This window comes from Apodemus sylvaticus, chromosome 3 (assembly GCF_947179515.1).
Source record: "Apodemus sylvaticus chromosome 3, mApoSyl1.1, whole genome shotgun sequence".
NCBI lineage: Eukaryota > Metazoa > Chordata > Mammalia > Rodentia > Muridae > Apodemus > Apodemus sylvaticus.
Genome location: NC_067474.1, coordinates 161,880,472 through 161,902,802, shown reverse-complemented (window position 1 = coordinate 161,902,802; position 22,331 = coordinate 161,880,472). Strand labels below are relative to the sequence as shown.

The 22,331-nt window shown below is 38.2% G+C and overlaps 1 pseudogene; it reads right to left on the bottom strand.

The window, feature by feature from the left end:
* On the bottom strand, positions 1–18,909 carry LOC127681642 (gastrula zinc finger protein XlCGF26.1-like; annotated as a pseudogene).
* Positions 18,910–22,331: the final 3,422 nt, after the last annotated feature.

The window sequence follows — 22,331 nt, the reverse complement described above, 5'->3', positions numbered from 1 at the left end:
CATTTGCAACAGAATATTTTTAATATTTGTCTCATGTATAAATTCTCTGATGACTGTTCAGATGATGTTTTGGGGTAAAGCATTTTTCAAATTAACTACATTTTTAAGGTTTTAAGATTTCTCTCTTGTATGAATTTTCTGATGATGTCTCAGGCTGCCTTTTTTAGTAAAGCATTTATCACATTCACTGCATTTGTAAGGTTTCTCTCCTGTATGAATTCTCTCATGTTTATTCAGAGTTGATTGTTGGGTAAAGCATTTGCCACATTCAGTGCATGTGTAAGGTTTCTCTCCTGTATGAATTCTCTGGTGAATTCTCAGACTAACGTTGTACCTAAAGTACTTGTCACATTTAGTGCATGTGTAAGGTTTCTCTCCTGTATGAACTCTCTGATGGACTCTCAGAGTGGCTTTTTCAGTAAAGCATTTATCACAGTCACTGCATTTGTAAGGTTTCTCTCCTGTATGAATTCTCGCATGTTTATTCAGGATTGATTGTTGGGTAAAGCATTTGCCACATTCACTGCATGTGTAAGGTTTCTCTCCTGTATGAATTCTCTCATGTTTATTCAGAGTTGATTGTTGGGTAAAGCATTTGCCACATTCAATACATGTGTAAGGTTTCTCTCCTGTATGAATTCTCTGGTGAATTCTCAGACTAACTTTGTACCTAAAGTACTTGCTTGTGTAAGGTTTCTCTCCTGTATGAATTCTCTGATGGACTCTCAGAGTGGCTTTTTCAGTAAAGCATTTGTCACATTCAGTGCAGGTGTAAGGTTTCTCTCCTGTATGACTTCTCTGATGAATTCTCAGTTTGCCATGTTCAGTATAACATTTATCGCATTCACTACATTTGTAAGATTTCTCTCCTGTATGAATTCTCTCGTGATTATTCCGATTGGATTGTTGGGTAAAGCATTTGTCACATTCACTGCATTTGTAAGGTTTCTCTCCTGTATGAGTTCTCTGATGAATCCAAAGATGGGATTGTAGGGTAAAGCATTTGTCACATTCACTACATTTATGAGGTTTCTCTCCTGTATGAATTTTCTGATGACTTCTCAGACTGCCTTGATCAGTGAAGCATTTATCACATTCACTACATTTGTAAGGTTTCTCTCCTGTATGAATTCTCTGGTGAATTCTCAGACCGTCTTTGTACCTAAAGCATTTGTCACATTCACTGCATTTGTATGATTTCTCTCCTGTATGAATTTTCTGATGATTATTAAAACAGCCTTTCTGGGTAAAGCATTTGTCGCATTCAATACATTTGTACAGTTTCTCTCCTGTATGGATTCTCTGATGACATCTCAGAGTTTTTATGTGGCTAAAGCATTTGTCACATTCACTACATTTGTAAAGCTTCTTGTCATTATTGGTTTGTTTCTGCATCACTTTATGTTTAGGGACATAATCAATAACAAATTCTATATTGCTTTTTTCTTGCTTCCCTATGTGTATTCTTTGATTTACACTAATGAGAGTGCACTCATTTAAACACTTTACACAGTCATTATATTTGCAAACTTCTCTGGTTTTCCCAGTTTTATGTCTTTTCAGATTTGAGGACTGGAGAGCAACATCACTGTCATTAGTTTTATAAGGTGTACTTTGGGTGGATTCATTAATCATGTTGCTAAGCCCATTACATTTAGAAGACTTCTCTTGTATCTTCACATGCTCTTGGACAATGCACTCTCTGTCTTGATCTAAGACCTTCCCATGTTTTCCACATATGAGATGATTTTCTGAAAAAAGTGTAAATAGAGATGACAGGGATTACTGTCCTGGGGAGAAAGAGATTCAATAATGGGTGTTTGCTGACATTTCAGGCTAACTAGACCTTCTACAGAATTCACATTCTCTAGAGACTTTTTGCTTTTTACATAATGATTACATGGATTCTCAGAAGATCCTCAATTCTGATCTACATCAACTGATGGGAAATGATAATACCGTTCTAAATCTTATTTTTAAAATTGTACCTTGCAGAAGCCAGGCCAAAAAAAGTGATTGATCAGGTTTTGAATTGTCACAAATTATATCTCTGAACAAAGTAATTCTGATTTTTGACTATGACTTGAATCACAGTGAAATTGTGCAGCTTTGGTCAGCTAAATATTCATGATATAGAATGAATCCTCTACAAACACTTGTCTCAGCATTCAAGATGTTGGATAAAGATCATTCAGTATCAGCACTAAACAGAGACCATATGTCCAAATGTAAATAAATAAATCAAAATTTTCCAAACCAACAGTTCTGCATCCACTTAAAGACTTGAGCATTATTTAAAAAATCATAAATAAGGAGATTTTCAGCTTCTCCAGAATCAATCATCTCTGTAGTCTTGGGGCCTCCAGAAGGTCCGCAGTATGTAGGGCAACAAGCACAGTCACAAACACTGGGATTCCCAAGGATCCCATTGTTCTCAGGCCCCATCATCTCCCAAAGCCTTTGCTCCCCAAATTCCACTCCTCTTCAGTCAGTACCTTCTGCCTGCTCCAGCTTGACTGCTGCTCTGAATGCACCACAGTCTAAAGGCCTGTAGGACATCCACTGCACACAGCGAGGGGAAACTGTTCTGCTTCACATAGGACAACAGACCCCATGGTCTGAAGACCTCCCAGGAAAACAACAACATGCAGGGCAACACTTTTGCTGCTCTTCCTAAAACCCAATAGTGTGAAAACATCCCTGAAAATCTGCTGCAGCCATGGCAACAAATCAACACCTTGCCTGCCCCTCTACAGATGCCATGGTCTGAAGGCCTCACAGGGTGTCTGCTATAGCAAAGACCACTGGAAGCAACCCAGGGAAACAAGAGGCAGACACCAGACAAAGACACCCAGATCAGCAATCACCAGGTATAGCCAAATGATAACAGGCAAGCACAAGACCGTAAGCAATAAGAAAATCCGTTAACATAATCTACTGTATAAACTAACTCAAAAAAAACCCAAAACACATTGTTATCTCATTAGATGATTGAAAAATGTTTTACAGAATACAACACCTCTTCAATGTTAAAAGTATTGGAGAGATCAGAAATTCAAGGATCATACCTAAACATAATAAGAAATATACAGGAAGCCAACAGCCAAAAATAAAGTAAATGGAGTGATACTTCAAATAATCCACTAAGACCAGGGACTAGACAAGGTTGGTCACTCTCATCCTATCTATTCAATATAGTACTTGAAGTTCTAGCTAGAGAAATCCAGACAACAAAAGGAGATCAAGGTGATACAAATTGGCAGCAAAGAAGTCAAGGTATCATTATTTGCAGATGATATGATAGTATACATGAGCAATCCCATAAATTCAACCAGAGATCTTCTATAGCTGAGAAACAACTTCAGCAAGGTTGCTGGATGTAAAATTAAGTCAAATAAATCAATAGCCTTCCTTTATAAGAATGAAAACAGGCTGAGAAAGAAAATAGAGAAACAAGACCCTTCAATGTAGTCACAAATGATAAAAAATTCCTTGGTGTGCCTCTAACCAAACAAGTGAATGATCTGTATGACAGGAATATTAAGTCTTTCAAGAAAGAAATCGAAGAATCCCCCAGAAAATGGAGAAATATCCCATGGATATGGATTGGAACCATTAACACAGTAAAAATGGCCATCCTACCAAAAGCAATCCCCATTAAAATTTAAAATAAAATTCTTCAAAGTTGTGCAAAAAGCAATTCTCAAATTCATCTGGAAAAATAAAAAACCCAGAATCGTTAAAAACAAAACAAAACAAAAAAAAAACCCCACATTCTTAATAATAAGCAATCAGCATTCCTGAACTCAAGATATACTACAAAGCAGTAGTGACAAAAACAGCATGGCATTGATATGGAGACAGAAACCTTGATGAATGGTATAGAGTTGACCACCCAGAAATAAACCACATACTTACGGACACTTATCTTTGAGCAAGAAGCAAAAAATACATAATGGTGCTGATCTAACTGGAAGTCTGTATGTCGAAAAATGAATATATATATATATATATATATATATATGTATGTATCAATGTGCACAAAGCTCAAGTCCAAGTGGATAAAGGACCTCAACATAAAAAAAGATACGATCAATGAAAAAAAAAATCAATTCTTCATAGATCTAGAAAGAGCAATTCTCAAATTTAACTGGAATAACAAAAAACTCAGGATAGTAAAAACTATTCTCCACAACAAAAGATCTTCTGGGGGATTCAGTATCCCTGACCTCAAGCTCTATTAAAAAGCAAAAGTGATAAAAATTCTCAGGTATTGGTATGCAGAGAAGCAGGAAGATCAGTGGAATAGAATTGAAGACCCAGAAAAGAACAGACACACATATGGTCATTTGATATTTGACAAAGGAGCTAAACACATTCAGTGGAAAAAAAGATAGCATTTTTAACAAATGGTGCTGGATCACCTGGAGGTCTGCATGCAGAAAAATGCAATTTGACACATTCTTATCTCCTTATACAAAGCTGAAGTCCAAGTGGATCAAGGATCTACACATAAAACCAGACACACTGAAGCTTATAGAAGAGAAAGTGTGGACAAACCTTGAATACATGGGCACAGGGGGAAAAGTTCCTGAACAGAACACCAATGGCTTATGCTCTAAGAACAAGAATCGACAAATGGGACTTCAAAAATTTGCAAAGCTTCTGTAAGTCAAAGGACATGGTCAATAGGACAAAACAGCAACCAACAAATTGGGAAAAGATCTTTACTAACCCTACATCTAATAGAGGGCTAATATCCAATGTATACAAAGAACTCAAGAAGTTAGTATCCAGAGAATCAAATAACCCTATGAAAAAAATGGGATACAGTGCTAAACAGGGAATTCTCAACTGAGGAAATGCTAATGGCTCTAAAGCACCTGAAGAAATGTTTAGCATCCTTAGTTATCAGGGAAATGCAAATCAAAACACTGAGATTCCACCTTACACTGATCAGAACAGCTAAGATGAAAAACTCAAAGTCAGGTGGTGGTGGTGCACACCTGTAATCCCAGCACTCTGGGAGGCCGAGGCAGGTGGATTTCTGAGTTTGAGGCCAGCCTGGTCTACAGAGTGAGTACCATGACAGCCAGGGCTATACAGAGAAACCCTGTCTCAAAAAAAAAAAAAATTCTTTCTTCTATTTCTTGTATTCTGTTGTTGATATTTGCATCTCTGTCCCCTGATTTCTTCCCAAGGCTTTCTATCTCCAAAGTTGTCTCCTTTTGAGTTTTCTTAGTTGTTTCTACTTCTGATTTTAGATCCTGGATGGTTTTGCTTAGCTCCTTCACTTGCTTGTTTGTGCTTTCCTGTAATTCTTTAAGAGATTTTTGTGTTTTTTCTTTCATGACCTCAGCCTGTTGACCAAAGTTCTGCTGTATTTCTTTAAGAGATTTTTGTGTTTCGTCTTTCATGACCTCAGCCTGTTGACCAAAGTTCTCCTGTATTTCTTTAAGTGTTTTTTGCATTTCCTCCTTGTTGGCTTTTGTATTCTCCTGGATTTCTTTCAATGATTTTTGTGTTTCCCTTGCAAGGGCTTCTAACTTTTGATCCATTTTCTCCTGAATGTCCTTCATGTGTTCCTGTACCAGCATCATGACCAGTGATTTTAAATCCAAATCTTGTTTTACTGGTGTGATGGGGTATCCAGGACTTGCTGGTAGAGGAGAATTTGGTTCAGATGTTGCCATATTGCCTTGATTTCTGTTAGTGACGTTCCTGCGTTTGCCTTTTGCCATCTAGCTCTCACTGGTGTTACTTGGTCTTGTCAGTGCTGGACTCACCAGTGCAAGCTGCCCCTTCCCCGTTGGCCTCTGGTGCACAGCTTACACTCTGCACTGCCTGTAGACAGGGTGCTGTTGTCCAGGCTGTTCAGATCCCGAAGCAGGCACCTGAAGGCTCCCGCTGGGGCCCGCAGGATTTATTGGAGCACACCGACTTCTCCCAGCTGGCCGCCCGGAAGGACTCACTAGCCTCTTGAGGGACCTGGAGATGTGGCGGCCACCCAGGCTGATCTGAAGCGGAGAGAGTTGACCTGAGGGCTTCTGCCTGAGGCCTTGCCCCAGATTGTGTCTGTGGGCCAGATGGAATCCGTGTGCACCCCCAGGGAGCTCCGAAGGTTTATGTTGCTGTGACCTCCCCTGTGTTCCGCTCACTCCGCTGGGCAGCTGATTTCCCCAACCGGGCTGGCGCACACTAGGTTAACCTAAACATAGTAAAAGCAATATACAGCAAACCGGTAGCCAGCATCAAACTAAACGGAGAGAAACTTGAAGCAATCCCACTGAAATCAGGGACCAGACAAGGCTGCCCCCTTTCTCCTTATCTTTTCAATATTGTACTTGAGGTACTAGCTCGGGCAATTCGACAACATAAGGAGGTCAAAGGGATACAAATTGGAAAGGAGGAAGTCAAACTATCATTATTTGCAGACGACATGATCGTCTACCTAAGTGACCCAAAGAACTCCACTAGAGAGCTCCTACAGCTGATAAACAACTTCAGCAAAGTGGCAGGTTATAAAATCAACTCAAGCAAATCAGTGGCCTTCCTATACTCAAAGGATAAGCAGGCTGAGAAAGAAATTAGGGAAATGACCCCCTTCACAATAGCCACAAACAGTATAAAGTATCTTGGGGTGACTCTTACCAAACATGCGAAAGATCTGTATGACAAGAACTTCAAGACTCTGAAGAAGGAAATGGAAGAAGACCTCAAAAAATGGGAAAACCTCCCATGCTCATGGATCGGTAGAATCAATATAGTTAAAATGGCCATTTTGCCTAAAGCACTATACAGATTCAATGCAATACCCATCAAAATCCCAACTCAATTCTTCACAGAGTTAGAAAGAGCAATTATCAAATTCATCTGGAACAACAAAAAACCCAGGATAGCTAAAACTATTCTCAGCAACAAAAGAAAATCTGGGGGAATCAGTATCCCTGACCTCAAGCAATACTACAGAGCAATAGTGTTAAAAACTGCATGGTATTGGTACAGTGACAGGCAGGAGGATCAATGGAACAGGATTGAAGATCCAGAAATGAACCCACACACCTATGGCCACTTGATCCTCGACAAAGAGGCTGAAAACATCCAATGGAAAAAAGATAGCCTTTTCAACAAATGGTGCTGGTTCAACTGGAGGTCAGCATGCAGAAGAATGCGAATTGATCCATCCTTGTCTCCTTGTACTAAGCTCAAATCCAAATGGATCAAGGACCTCCACATAAAGCCAGACACTCTGAAGCTAATAGAAAAGAAACTGGGGAAGACCCTTGAGGACATCGGTACAGGGAGAAAGTTTCTGAACAGAACACCAATAGCGTATGCTCTAAGAGCAAGAATTGACAAATGGGACCTCATAAGGTTACAGAGTTTCTGTAAGGCAAAGGACACCATCAAGAGGACAGATCAGCAACCAACAAATTGGGAAAAGATCTTCACCAATCCTACATCAGATAGAGGGCTTATATCCAATATATATAAAGAACTCAAGAAGTTAGACTCCAGAAAACTGAACAACCCTATTAAAAAATGGGGTACAGAGTTAAACAAAGAATTCTCACCTTAAGAACTTCGGATGGCGGAGAAGCATCTTAAAAAATGCTCAACTTCATTAGTCATTAGGGAAATGCAAATCAAAACAACCCTAAGATTTCATCTTACACCAGTCAGAATGGCTAAGATTAAAAATTCAGGAGACAGCAGGTGTTGGAGAGGGTGCAGAGAAAGAGGAACACTCCTCCACTGCTGGTGGGGTTGCAAATTGGTACAACCACTCTGGAAAGCAGTCTGGCGGTTCCTCCGAAAACTGGGCACCTCACTTCCAGAAGATCCCGCTATACCACTCCTGGGCATATACCCAGAGGATTCCCCACCATGTAATAAGGATACATGCTCTACTATGTTCATAGCAGCCCTATTTATAATTGCCAGATGCTGGAAAGAACCCAGGTATCCCTCAACAGAAGAGTGGATACAAAAAATGTGGTATATCTACACAATGGAGTACTATTCAGCCATTAGAAACAATGAATTCATGAAATTCTTAGGCAAATGGATGGAGCTAGAGAACATCATACTAAGTGAGGTAACCCAGACTCAAAAGGTGAATCATGGTATGCACTCACTAATAAGTGGTTATTAACCTAGAAAACTGGAATACCCAAAACATAATCCACACATCAAATGAGATACAAGAAGAGAGCAGGAGTGGTCCCTGGTTCTGGAAAGACTCAGTGAAACAGTATTTGGCAAAACCAGAACGGGGAACTGGGAAGGGGTGGGAGGGAGGACAGGGGAAGAGAAGAGGGCTTACGGGACTTTCGGGGAGGGGGGGGCTAGAAAAGGGGAAATAAAAAAAAAAACAAATCCAAAAAAAAAGGAAAAAAAAAGGAAAAAAATAAAAAAAGAAAAACTCATGGAAAAGCAGATGGGATTGCAAACTGGTAAAACCACTCTGGAAATCAGTTTGGCAATTCCTCAGAAAATTAGACATAGTACTACCTGCAGACCTAGCTATACCACTCCTGGGCATGTACCCAGAAAGTGCTCCTACATGTAATAAGGACACATTCTCCACTATGTTCATAGCTGCCTTATTTATAATAGCCAGAAGCTGGAAAGAACCCAGATGTCCCTCAACAGAGGAATGGATACAGAAACTGTGGTACATATACACAATGGAGTACTATTCAGCTATTAAAAACAATGAATTCATGAAATTCTTAGGCAAATGGATGGAACTAGAAAGTGTCATCCTGAGCAAGTTAACCCAGTCACAAAAGAACACAAATGGTTATGTACTCACTAATAAGCAGATGCTAGTCCAAAAACTCAAAATAAACAAGTTACAATTCACCCACCACAGGAAGCTCAAGAAGAAGGAGGACTTAAGCAAGGATGCTTTGGTTCCTCTGAGAAAGGGAACATAATACTCACAGGAGCAATAAGGGAGACAATGTGTGGATCAGAGACTGAAGTAAAGGCCACCCAGAGACTGCCCTACCTGGGGATTCATTCTATAAACAGTCACCAAACCCGGTCAGTACTATAAGAAGCCAAAAGGAGCATGCCATGGTTGTCTCTAGAGGGGCCCTGACAGAGCCCTACAAATACAGAGGCAGAAACTAGCAACCAACTATTGGACTGGGCGTGGGGTCCCCAATGGAGAATCTGGAGGGTGGTCCATAGGAGCTGAAGGGGTTTATAGCACCATGGGAAGAACAATGACTTCGGCAACCCAGATGCACCAAGACACCCAGGGACAGAACCATCAACCAAGGGGTACACATGGTTCAAGCCAAAAATATGGCAGAGGAAGGCCTTGTTGGGTATCAGTGGGAGGAGTGGTCCTTGGTCAGGTAAAGGCTCAATAGAGGCCCCAACAAAGGGAAACTGGGAGGGGGAAGGTGGGAGTGTGTCAGGTGGAGGGGCATATATGAGGAGGCACTGGGTGGGAGGAGGGGGGTCTTTGGGGAGGGGGGAAATCGGCAAGAAAACAATTTACATTTTACCATTCCAATGAAAATACAGACGATATTCAATAGAAAAAAAAAAAAAGAAAATCACTGCTTTAGTAGTATAACCACTGGAGAGTCAATTCTGCTCCAATGATTACCTGTACACTCTCATTCAACGATCCTCAAACAAGAAATAAATCAAAGCAAAACAAAACCTCCAAGTGGCTATTAATTGAATGAATTCGGAAGGTAATAAAAGAATATATGTGGTAATTGTGACAGAATGTATTTCATACATGCATCAATTTGTTAAAGATTACAAAGATCAGATGTGTGTGTCATTCTTATGTAGATATGAATGGACATTCTTTTGTTGTATGGAGTATTTCCATAGTTACTCCATGAGTAAGAACATTAATGACAGTTAAAAAGAAATTCTTCTTCTCTACTCTCAGCTGTGAACAACCAATGTTACGCTTTTTACAAGTGTGTGACCTTCACAGATGGCTTTTATTAATGAAAACATGAAAATTTTGTCCTATTTTACACTTTAGATTATTTAGTAGGCTTTCAAGTTTTAATCCATTCTCTTTGAAATGTCATGAAGCCAAACCTAGAAATATTTGTGCTTCTTTGAATGGAACTTGATGTAGTTCTTAGGTTGCTATTTTTTTTTGGTCTGGCTTTGTCTTTCTTCATATCTGTACACTCCACTATCATTATGCATTGTTGTCTCTATTTGTTGAAAATAGTTACTTACTTCTTAAACTTTTCTCCTTCTATCCCAGGTGAAGTCTACATACTGTGAGTTATAGAAATGTGCTTAATTATACCCAAATGCTTTGATAATAAAATCAATGTTAAGTCTAAAAACATAGTAAGTAATGATTTAATGTAATATTAAAAGCAAGATCCCCAGTTATTATGTGTGTAGAAGTATAATTCCTTGTTAAAAACATTTGATATTTTTCAATTCAGAAGTTTCCATTTAAAGATAGATAAGAGGGATGGAAAGATCTCAAAAAATATAGGAAGAAAATTCAAATAAAGATCCAGAAAATCAACAAGAAGTGTAGTCTTATCGACAAACAAAAGATTGTTGTAATTCTCCATCATCACATCCATGTACAATGCCCTTTGAGCAAAATTGAGACATTCCTATTCCTCCAGTGAGAAGTCCAGAGCCACATCCTTGAAGGTTAACAGGCCCTGTAATGGAAAACTAGTTATTTGCTCTGGACATAATTGCTTTCCTATATTAATAAAAGGCCCTGGTGAATATCCTTTCCCAATTTGATGGTTGCCGTTTTGTCCTTTTAACCGTGTCCTTTGCCTTACAGAAACTTTGTAATTTTATGAGGTCCCATTTGTCAATTCTTCATCTTAGAGCATAAGCTATTGGTGATCTGTTCAGGAACTTTTCCCCTGTGCTCATGTCCTCTAGGGTCTTCCCCAGTTTCCTTTCTCTTAGTTTCACTGTGTCTGGTTTTACATGGAGGTCCTTGATCTACTTGGAGTGAAGTTTAGTACATGGAGATAAGAATGGACCAATTCACGTTCTTCTGCTTGCTGACCTTCAATTGAACCAGCACCATTTGTTGAAAAGGCTATCTTTTCAACATCTGATAGAGGGCTAATATCCAATATATACAAAGAACTGAATAGGTTAGACCACAGGGAAACAAATAACCCTATTAAAAATGGGGTACAGATCTAAACAAATAATTTTCACCTGAAGAAATTTGGATGGCCGAGAGGAACCTTAAGAAGTGCTCAACATCATTAGTCATTAGGGAAATGCAAATCAAAACAACTCTGAGATTTCACCTTACACCAGTCAGAATGGCTAAGGTCAAAAACTCAGGAGACAGCAGGTGTTGGCGAGGATGTGAAGAAAGAGGAACACTCCTCCACTGCTGGTGGGGCTGTAAAATGGTACAACCACTTTGGAAATCAGTCTGGCGGTTCTTCAGAAAACTGGACATGACACTTTCAGAGGACCCTGCTATACCTCTCCTGGTCATATACCCAAAGGATTCCCCTGCATGCAGTAAAGACACATGCTCCCTTATGTTCATGGCAGCCTTATTTATAATAGCCAGAAGCTGGAAAGAACCCAGATGCCCCTCAAAGGAGGAATGGATACAGAAAATGTGGTATATTTACACAATGGAATACTACTCAGCAATTAGAAACAACGAATTCACAAAATTTTTAGGCAAATGGTTTGATCTGCAAAATATCATCCTAAGTGAGGTAGCCCAGTCACAAAAGAATACACATGGAATGCAATCCCTGATAAGTGGATATTAATTAGCCCAGAAGGCACAAATCGCATAACAAATGACTCCCATGAAGTAGTATGGAGAAGGTCCTGATCCTGGAAAGGATTGATCTAGCATTGGAGGGGAATATAAAGACAGAGGAAAAAAAGGAGGGAGGTCATTGGAGAATGGATAGAAAGAAGAAGGTTTATGGGACATATGGGGAGGGGGGATCTGGGAAAGGGGAAATCATTTGGAATGTAAACAAAGAATATAGAAAATAAAAATATTTTTTTAAAAAAGGCCCTAAAGAGTAGAAGATACTTTCTGATACAAATGAGGAAAGTAAAATATTAAAGGACAAATGTTTTCTCAAAGTTTCATAGAAATGTGACTAACATTATGAATTGCTGCTCCTATATAGGCAATCTATAGTGACTTACTATAATGCTCTCATTTATGAAGGCTCACCATTTCATTAATTTTCTGTGGTTTTCTGAGACCTTAGAAGCAAATTAAATATTTGCCACAAGAACTACGTTAGAAAATTTTGTGTGCAGATAGGATTGTATAATATCGTTTTAAGTCCTCTATTATGAAATTTATATTCCAGCAATCTCATGGCACTACATATTGGATTTTTAAACCCAGTTCTTTAAAAGCAAGTGATCTCTGCTGGAATACCAGGGCCAGGAGGACTATACAGCACATATGCATAATTTCAGGCAAATGTAACCAACACTATACAAAAAAGTTGCTTACTCTAATAAAATATACTTTCTAAAATAGTCATAGACTTTCTTCTGTTTATATCTCTCTGTGAATGCATGATATAATCACCTCAAAAGCTGCAAAACTTTATAGAATATACTAGGTACATTTGATATCTAGATGTAGAAATGTACTTTTATGAAATAAGCATTAATATCAAAGACAACCCTAGTGTCATCACAGATGGTCAAGTCATGATATGGAAAAATATGCTTTCAATTCTACAAAGTCCACCTTGCTCAAATATGGTAACTAGTTCAATCGTGGATGAAGCTGTATCTCACATGACTGTATTGTAACATACTAAATGTTACCATTTTTTTTTATTTTTAGACAGAAAAGGACTGCAATGTCAGGACATACATTAACATTTCAAATGACACATAGAATCTAGTAGTTAGGGAAATTATTATATGAAAGTATATTCGCAACTAGGAAATAGAAAAACCACTATTAGAGAGCATCAAATTATTTAAAGTTATAAGAAAGCTGGCACAAGCAATACAAATAATTAGTATTTCATAAATTCCATATGGTCTTTCATAAAAGAATACTTAGGTTTCTATGGGTAAATAAATTGTATATGTCCCAATTCATTTCAATGAAGTAGAATAATTTCTTAATCAAATCTTTGAAATTGAGGGAGAATTATTCTAACACTTCACATGGAATACATTATTCACCATAGGATTGACTTAATGGAAATTTTCAATTGTGCAATTTTATCATTATTTTCTTTCTTTGGTATATGACCTTATTTGTGTATCAGAATAGTAGCTTCCATAGATAACTATTACCTTTAATTCTTCTTTCGTGCTGGGCAGTGGTGGTGCACGCCTTTAATTCCAGCACTTGGAAGGCAGAGGCAGGCGGATTTCTGAGTTCGAGGCCAGCCTGGTCTACAGAGTGAGTTCCAGGACAGGCAGGGCTACACAGAGAAACCCTGTCTCAAAAAAAGAAATCTTAGTTTGTTTTTAAAAAACAATGACACACATGTCTATTACTAATGGGCATAAGAAATATAAACCAGGGGTAGGAAAAATTGACTAAGAGTTAAAAACTCTTGCTGTGACTTCAGTCTCAAGAGTTTGGTACAGAATCCAGGGATCTATGGACATAATGTATCATTCAGTGTATGCAAATGCATGCAGATGAACAATTATATACTTAAGAAATATTGTAAAGCAAAATGAAAGCATTAACAAAATCCCTTCAGTTTTTCCGTATGGAACACATTATTTCAAGGGAAAAGGAAAAAGAGAAAATGAACCAGGCTTCCTTCTAAGGAATAGAAGAGCCTATGCCGGGCGGTGGTGGCGCACGCCTGTAATCCCAGCACTCTAGGAGGCAGAGGCAGGCAGACTTCTGAGTTCAAGGCCATCCTGGTCTACAGAGTGAGCTCCAGGACAGCCAGGACTACACAGAGAAACCCTGTCTCAGACAAAAACAAACCCAAAAAACCAAAAAACCAAAAAAAAAAAAAAAAAAAGAGAGAGAGAGAGAGAGAGCCTGCCCTGTAGCCCCACCCCAGCCCTATGTAGGGACCACATAGTCCTATCTGCAGGCCAGGAGGAAGGCCTCATATAAACCATGATGACTCTTAAGTTCCCTGCATAGCTGAGGATGACATTCACCTTGTGCTTCTCCTGATCCCCCCCCCCACTAGAGTGGGTGGTCCTATGACTGGCGTTATAAGAGCTTTTGATATGTAGGCAAAACAAGGTTATCTCATTGTTCTATAGGAGTTTTTGATCTTGTGTTTCATAGAAGACCTATTAACAATATGTGAAATATATATGTATACAAATTGACAAAAAAAAAGAATAGAAGAGAAAAAATTGGAAAAAAAGAATAACCAAGCAAATGGTCCCAAGAAACAATCTGGAGTAGCCATTCCAATATTGAATAAAATTGACATTCAATCAAAAGTTATTGAAAAAGAGGAAGAATGACAACACTTCATACTCATCAATGGAAAAACCTACCAAGATGAACTCAAAATTCTGAACATCTATATCCCAAATGGAAGGGCAACCACATCTGTAAAAGAAACTCTATTAAATCTCAAAGCACACATTGAACCTGATACAATACGAGTAGGAGACTTCAGTACAACACTCTCACCAATGAACAGACCATGGAAACAAACTGAACAGAGACACAGTGAAACTAACATAATGTGTGAACCAAATAGAATTAACAGAAATTTATAGAACATTTCATACTTACACACACACACACACACACACACACACACAAACACACATATTCTTCTCAGCACCTCATGGTACATTCTCCAAAATTGAACATATTATAAACACAAAACGAGTGGTAACTGATACGGAAAATATGAAATAATCCCATGCATCCTATCACATCATCATGGACTAAGAATAACAACAGAACAACAGAAAGCTCACCTACACATGGAAGCTTAAAAACTCTCTACTCAATAATAACTTGGTCAGGGAAGAAAAACAGAAAGAAATTAAATACTTTTTAGAATTTAACAAAAATGAAGGAACAACATATCCAAACATATTGGATACAATAAAAACATTGCTAAAAGGAAACTCATAGCTCTGAGTGCCCCCCTAAAGAAATTGGAGAGATCATACACCAGCAGCTTAACAGCATATGTGAAGGCTCTAGGACAAAAGAAGCAAACACACCCATGAGGAATAGAAGGCAGGAAACAAATGCAGAGACAAAATTAACTAAGTAGAAACAAAGAAAACTATACAAGTAATCAATCAAACCAGTAGCTCGTCCTTTGAGAAAATCAACAAGAAAGATAAACCCTTAGCCAGACTAACCAGAGGGCATAGACACAGTAACCAAATTAACAAAATCAGAAAAGGGATACATAACAATAGAAACCAAGGAAATTAAAAAAAAAAATGAGATGCTATAACAAAAGTCTATATTTAACAAACTGGAAATTTAGATGAAATAATGATTTTTTAGACAGATAACAGGTACCAACGTTAAATCAGGATCAGATAAACAATCTAAACAGTCCCATAACCCCAAAAGAAATAAAAGTAATCATTAAAAGTTTCCCAACTAAAATAAAGCCCACGCCCAGATAGGTTTAGTGCAGAATTCTATCAGACCTTTAAAGAAGACCTAATACCAGTACTTTTCAAATTCTTCCACAAAATAGAATCAGAAGGAACACTATTTAATTCATTCTAAGAATCCACAGTTACACTGATACCTAAATTAATCAAAGACCCAACAAGGAAAGAGAACTTCAGACTAATTTTCCTTATGAATATCACTGCAAAAATACTCACTAAAATTCTAGCTAACTGACTCCAGAACAAATTAAAATTATCTTTCACCAAGAATAAGCAAGCTTTATCCAGGGATGCATGGATGGTTCGATATACAGAAATCCATCAACATGATACAGTGTATCAAAAACTCCAAGAAAAAAATTAAATGATCATCTCATTAGATGCTTAAAATGGCTTTAACAAAATACAACACCTCTACTTGTTATAAAAGATAAGTAATTCAATGCTCGTAATAAAACATATTAAAAGCCTGTGTATTCATCATAGTACTTCAAGTTCTAGCCAGAGGAATTAGACTACAAAAGGATGCCAAAGTAATGCAGATAGGAATGGATTGAAAATGATCATCTCATTAGATGCTTAAAATGGCTTTAACAAAATACAACCCCCCTACTTGCTATAAAAGATAAGTAATTCAATGCTAAGTAATTCATAATAAAACATAGAAAAAGAAATATACAGCAAACCAATAGTCAATATCAAACTAAATGGAGAAAAACTTGAAGCACTCAACCAAAATCAGCAACTAGACAAGGCTGCACATGGTCTGTCTATCTATTCAACATAGTACTTGAAGTTCTAGCCAGAGGAATTAGACTACAAAACAATGCCAAAGTGATGCAGATTGGAATGTAAGAAGTCAAGATATCACTATTTGCAGATGATATGATAGTATACATATGTGACTCCCAAATTTCCAAAATTCCACCAAAGAATTCATTGAGCTGGTAAGGAAACATGGCAATGTTACCAAAATCAACCTACAGACTCAACACAACACTCATTAAAATTCCAACACAATTTTTCACAGATATAGAGCAATTCCCAATTTGATCTGGAAAAACAACAACAACAACAATAAAAAACAGTATAGCAAAAACTATTCTCAATAATATGAGAATTTCAGTTGCAATTACCATCTCTGACCTTAAGCTCTACTACAAAGCAATAGTGATAAAAATCACATGGTATTGGTACAGAAACAGGCAGGCAGGCAGGACAATGGAATATAATTGAAGACCCAGAAATAAACCAAAAGAGAACAGGGAAATAACCCATTGAGAACTTGCCATAGAGCACCACACAGGGCAGTATCTGTCTTGAGACAAATAAATCTCAGGTGTAAACCCACCCATGATCATTGTGTCACATAAAATTCCAAATACACACGCACAAGTGCACGCACACGTGTACACACACACAGTCCACAGAACTCAAAAAGGTCAACAACCTGAAGGACCCAAGTGAGGACCCCTCAGTCCCACTTGGGAGAGACAAGAGAGCCTTCACAAGTGGGGAGGGAGGGACCTCGGATGGAAAGGGGCGGGGGGAAGTGAATGTGCAAGAGGAGGATCTGGTATAGGGTGAGGAAAAAGACTGAAGCCCCGAGGCCAATAGAAAAAAAAGGAAAAAAGCAACCTCAAGAAGTAGGAGGTTAGGGAGACCGTCCAGAATGCACCAGAGACTCAGGAGGTGAGAGAATCTTAGGACATCAAATGAAATGTCCAACAGTTGGGAGAGGGAACATATAGATCCCACCTCCACCTGAAAGACAGGCCATCAAGTGAGGGAGGAGTTGCCATCCCACAGTCAAAACTCTGGACCGTATTTTTTCCTGTCTGAAAGAAATGCATGGATGGGAATGGAGAGGAACCTGAGGAAAACAAGGTCCAGCCACAGGCCAAAAGTGGGTTGTAGTTCTTGGAGACTTCCCAAGGCCTGACACTATTACTGAGGCAATGGAGCACTCACAAAAAGGGACCTATCATGACTGCATTCCAGAAGACCCAAGAAGCAGCTGAAAGTGTCAAATGCAGATATTTGCACCCAGCCAATGGACAGAAGCTGCTGACCTATGTAGTGGAATTATGGAAGGGCTGGATGAAGCTGAGGAGCAGGGCAATCCTGTAGGAGGACAGGCAGTCTCAATTAACCTGGACCCCTGAGATCTCAAACACTCTGCCACCAAACTAGCAGCATGCACCAGCTGATATGAGGCTCCTAACTCATATAAAACAGAGGACTACTGGATCTGGGTTCAGGCAGCCAAGGTGCACCTAACCCTCAAGAGACTAAAGGCTCTAGGGAGTTTAGTAGTCTGATTGAATGGGAGCTGGGGCTGGGAAGGAGGTATGGGATGTAGAATAGTCATGGGGGGATGGGGAGGTGAGGGAGAATAAAATCTGGAGCAGAATAAATAAATATATAAATGAAAAAAATGTTATAAAATTTAAAAAAAAGTAATGCAATCTGCATCTACTTACAAACACATCAGTGTTATAGCAAAAGAAAGACACATATTCCTGTCATCTTCTGTGCATCCAGGATGTTAATGTTTTTACGATTAGGATTCCAGACAGTGGGCTCTTATAATTTTATACTTCTACAAATTGTTCTCTTCCATATATTCCTCAGTGTCATCAGTCTCCACATATTTCCATATCCACATCACAAGCTTTTGTCTGGAGCCCAGACCATAACTGAAATGCTATTTATGTGACACATGAGACTTTCCTTCCACATTAATATAATAGACAACTTCATCTAATGTAGAAATTAGCCATCAATAGCGTTAAGAATCATTTACTCCAGGTGGTGGTGGCATACGCCTGTAATCCCAGCACTCTGGGAGGCAGAGGCAGGAGTATTTCTGAGTTCGAGGCCAGCCTGGTCTACAGAGTGAGTTCCAGGACAGCCAGGGCTATACAGAGAAACCCTGCCTTGAAAAAACCAAATCCAAAAAACCAAAAAACCAAAAAACCAAAAAAAAAAAAAAAAAAAAAAAAAAAAAAAGAATCATTTACAATAGATTCTCTTTCAGACCTGCAGGTCTTCAGTCCATGGAAATTGTATTTCCTCACAGTACAAAATCTAATGAAAATATAATGGAGTAATATATGTGAAATTCCTAAACATTAAATTTCCATTATCCCAAAATAAAATGAAGATAATAGAAAAATAAGACCTTTAGTTAACATGACCACATGTAGATGCTAAAACTTTTGAATGGTTTGAATGATAGAGAGATTTCTTTAAAAATGTGGACAGCACACTGACCTGTGAAGTGTTTACCAGAGAAGCACTCATTCTTTTTGTTGTTCTTCTCCCGGGTTCAAATATTGGACCTCTCCTTGAAATTTCACAACAGGGTTTGAAAAACACAAAGGTGAAATTAATACAACTACAGTATGAACAATGCTAAAACACATAAAAATACATTAAAAGCAAAATAGTACCAGGAATCTTGTCAACATTTCTACATACATGAGAGCACGTAATGACATATTTAGTGTGGAAAGGAATATGAGTATAATCTGAGGCCTATTTCTAACATCAGCAGGCACAAGACAAAAAATGAGAGCACATGCATACCTGCCATGAGACATTATTACTCAGAGTTATTTGTGAGAAATTATCTTCCTGAGTCTAGGCTCAAGCACACTGGGCTAGTGGCTACCATGATGGATGCTTAGAATTGAATTGTATTTCATGTATTTCACACTAGAATACATAAGATATCTGATAATACTCTTACTAAGCCATAGAAAAATAATGAGACAATATGATACATTCCTAAACATTATACATTCCTTAACAATAGTCAGAGAAATCAGAAGACCATTCAGTGTCTAAAATAATCTTGGATGTGCTGGTTTAGCCTACAAACTGCTATAAACAGTGCTGTAGGCAGATGGGTGTTAGGAGTCCGTAATGGCTCTCCCTAGATGCTGACCCTTGTGCTGTAATACCTACCTATGTGACAATGTGTAACTACCAGTGTAGTAGTGACAAGTTGGTAACTGACATACTGCTATATGGAGAAATACTGGAAATGCACTTCAATTGTTGGTGCTTTCAGCCTAAGTCAGACAAACATAGTCTGTGAAGGGAAACAGCCAATTTAGAGAGTTCTGAGTAAAAACCCAGCAGCGGAGGAAAAAGCAAGGCTCTAAAAGGAGGAGGAAGTGGAGTTATGGGAACCCATACTGCCATTTACTATGGAATATGGAATTATGAACATATGACAGCATGGATACCCACCCAAAACCTGCCTCAGAACATACATGACACACACAGGTATGATGAAAACATGAATAACAAGATAACAAGGGATGGGACTGAGAATGAGGAGATGATAACTGTGCAAGCACTCTGGGGCACTTCATGTGCAAAGGTCACTCACCTATAATTGCAAGTACTAGGAGATTTAGACAGCACAGATTAAAATAATTTTTAGGAGCTTTGTAATATCTGCAACAGCAAATTAATGAGGTAAGGCAAATACTCTATCAGAATGTTTCTCTGTAAACATTCTAACATTAGTATGCATGAAAAAAATGAAGATAATCCCTTATTCATGTGATAAAAAAATTACTGAGAACAGGAGTTTCTGTAAAACAGAAATTTGACATGCACAGAAAAATATAATGCTGTCAAAAATTTACAAAATGGGGGCTATAGAGATTGCTCAGTGGTTAAGAGCACTGACTGCTCTGCTGAAGGTCCTGAGTTCAAATCCCAGCAACCACAGGGTGGCTCACAACCATCCATAATGAGATCTGATGCCCTCTTCTGGTGTATCTGAAAATAGCTACAGTGTACTTACATATAATAAACAAATTTTTTAAAAAATTCAATATGTAAAACTTGATGCCCTGGGCATTTATAGACAGCAACAAGTGGGTAATAAAAAATGGGCATAGGAATACATAAATTTTCAGGGAGTAATCAGGACATTTTTCAAAAGCATGTCACTTTATGATTCTTGACTGTAACACATAGGCTGAGTATCGCTGTCATTTCTACCACCAACAGATCATAAATTCCTGCTCCCGTGACTGATGCTGTGTTTTAAATTCAAAAAGAAGTAAATATATAAAATGAATGTGTATCATGGAATTATTTTGTCTATGTGTATAACAGGAAAGGTACACCTTCAATTTCATGGAGACTGAACAAGAGCTCATTCTAGAATGACAAGAATAACCCATGGTTTTACATACTTCCATCATGAAATCAATGTGAACACGAGGGCTCTGACTTTAAATCTTGGAACCGATATTTCCTCAAATACACACCTGATTCTGAACAGACATAATTCCAAACTATTGAGCTTTCCAGTCAAATTGGAAAGCTGAAATTGGTTTATCACAATCTTTTTACAGCTGAGAAACTCAAATAGCAATGTGTAGTGTTCAGACACTGGAACCCTTGAGTACTAAAAGACCACAGCATTCTAGCCTAGCATTCCCTAGGAAAGTCTCTCAGTGACTGGATTACTGTACTCACAGTTGTATCTGCCTATTTTCACATCTAAGTGCTGTAACAATGTACCTCTCTCCAGTTGTCTTGTACTATCCCTTACCATCAAAAGAGGTGACATTAGCATACAGTAGTGCTAAATATTTATCCACAGATTAAAATCAGGAGAGCATGGAATATATCCCAAACCTAAGAGAAAATAACTGGCAAATGTAATATTAAATCAAGAAAAGTGGCTACTAGTATTGACAGTGTATAAAGTACATTTGAACACAGTGATATATTGAGACATGCTTTTTAGTCAAAAACCTACTTAGCTAATAAACTGATGAAAATATGCACAAAGGAATAAGAAATACATATTTCATGAGGTCATAGAAAATAAGACGTTTCCTGTGAAGAATGAAGGAATACAAGAAAACTAGGAAATATTCCTAATGTACAACATAGTGAAGCGCTATCCCACACAAGAAATGGACACCAATCTGAGCTATACTTTGCCACTCACAATGCCAGCAAACCTTCTAGATTACAAATGCTAAGAAAGACAATCTCACAAAGAACAGAATTTCATTGACCAATCATGAAAGAGGATCACAATACAATCTTGGTAGAAGTCAGAATAGACGAAACAGATTTCTACATAATGAAGAGTATTATTTGTGAATCTTAGTTTTCAGTTCAGGAAAAAGAAATTCTGTAGAACTAAAGCAACCAAATATTGTGTAGGAATATTTGAACCTGTTTCAACTTCGCGTGTGGTTCAGCCCATGGCACACAATTTTAATCACTATAGTTGGAATACAAGCATGTCCTTAGTATTCACTTTAATCCCAAAGAACAAAAGGACAGTTACTAAGAAGGTGGCACCCATGTTTTAAAGTGTTGTCTAATTGAATGGCAGAAAATGTGAAATGTCACAGAAAGATCTGACAGAACAGGATATGCGCAACTGTCCTGAGATGAGAGAGGAAGGGGAAGCTACTTAAGGGAGAGAAAGACGTACAGGAAGAGAATAGTAAAGGAATACAGTAGAGTGCATGGGCAGCAGTACAGAACAGTTGAGAGAGCAGGGCAACAAAGAGGGAGAAACAGTTTTATTCAGAGAGATTTTATGTAGTCCGATTGGAGAGAGAACATGCTAGTCACAGGTAAAGAGATCGAGCAAGAGAAAGAGAAGGCCCCCAAGATTTAAAAAGATTGGTACACTTAATTTAAGGCTCAGCAGAGCATTTCAGTGTCTCAGAGAAGAAGCAGATAGA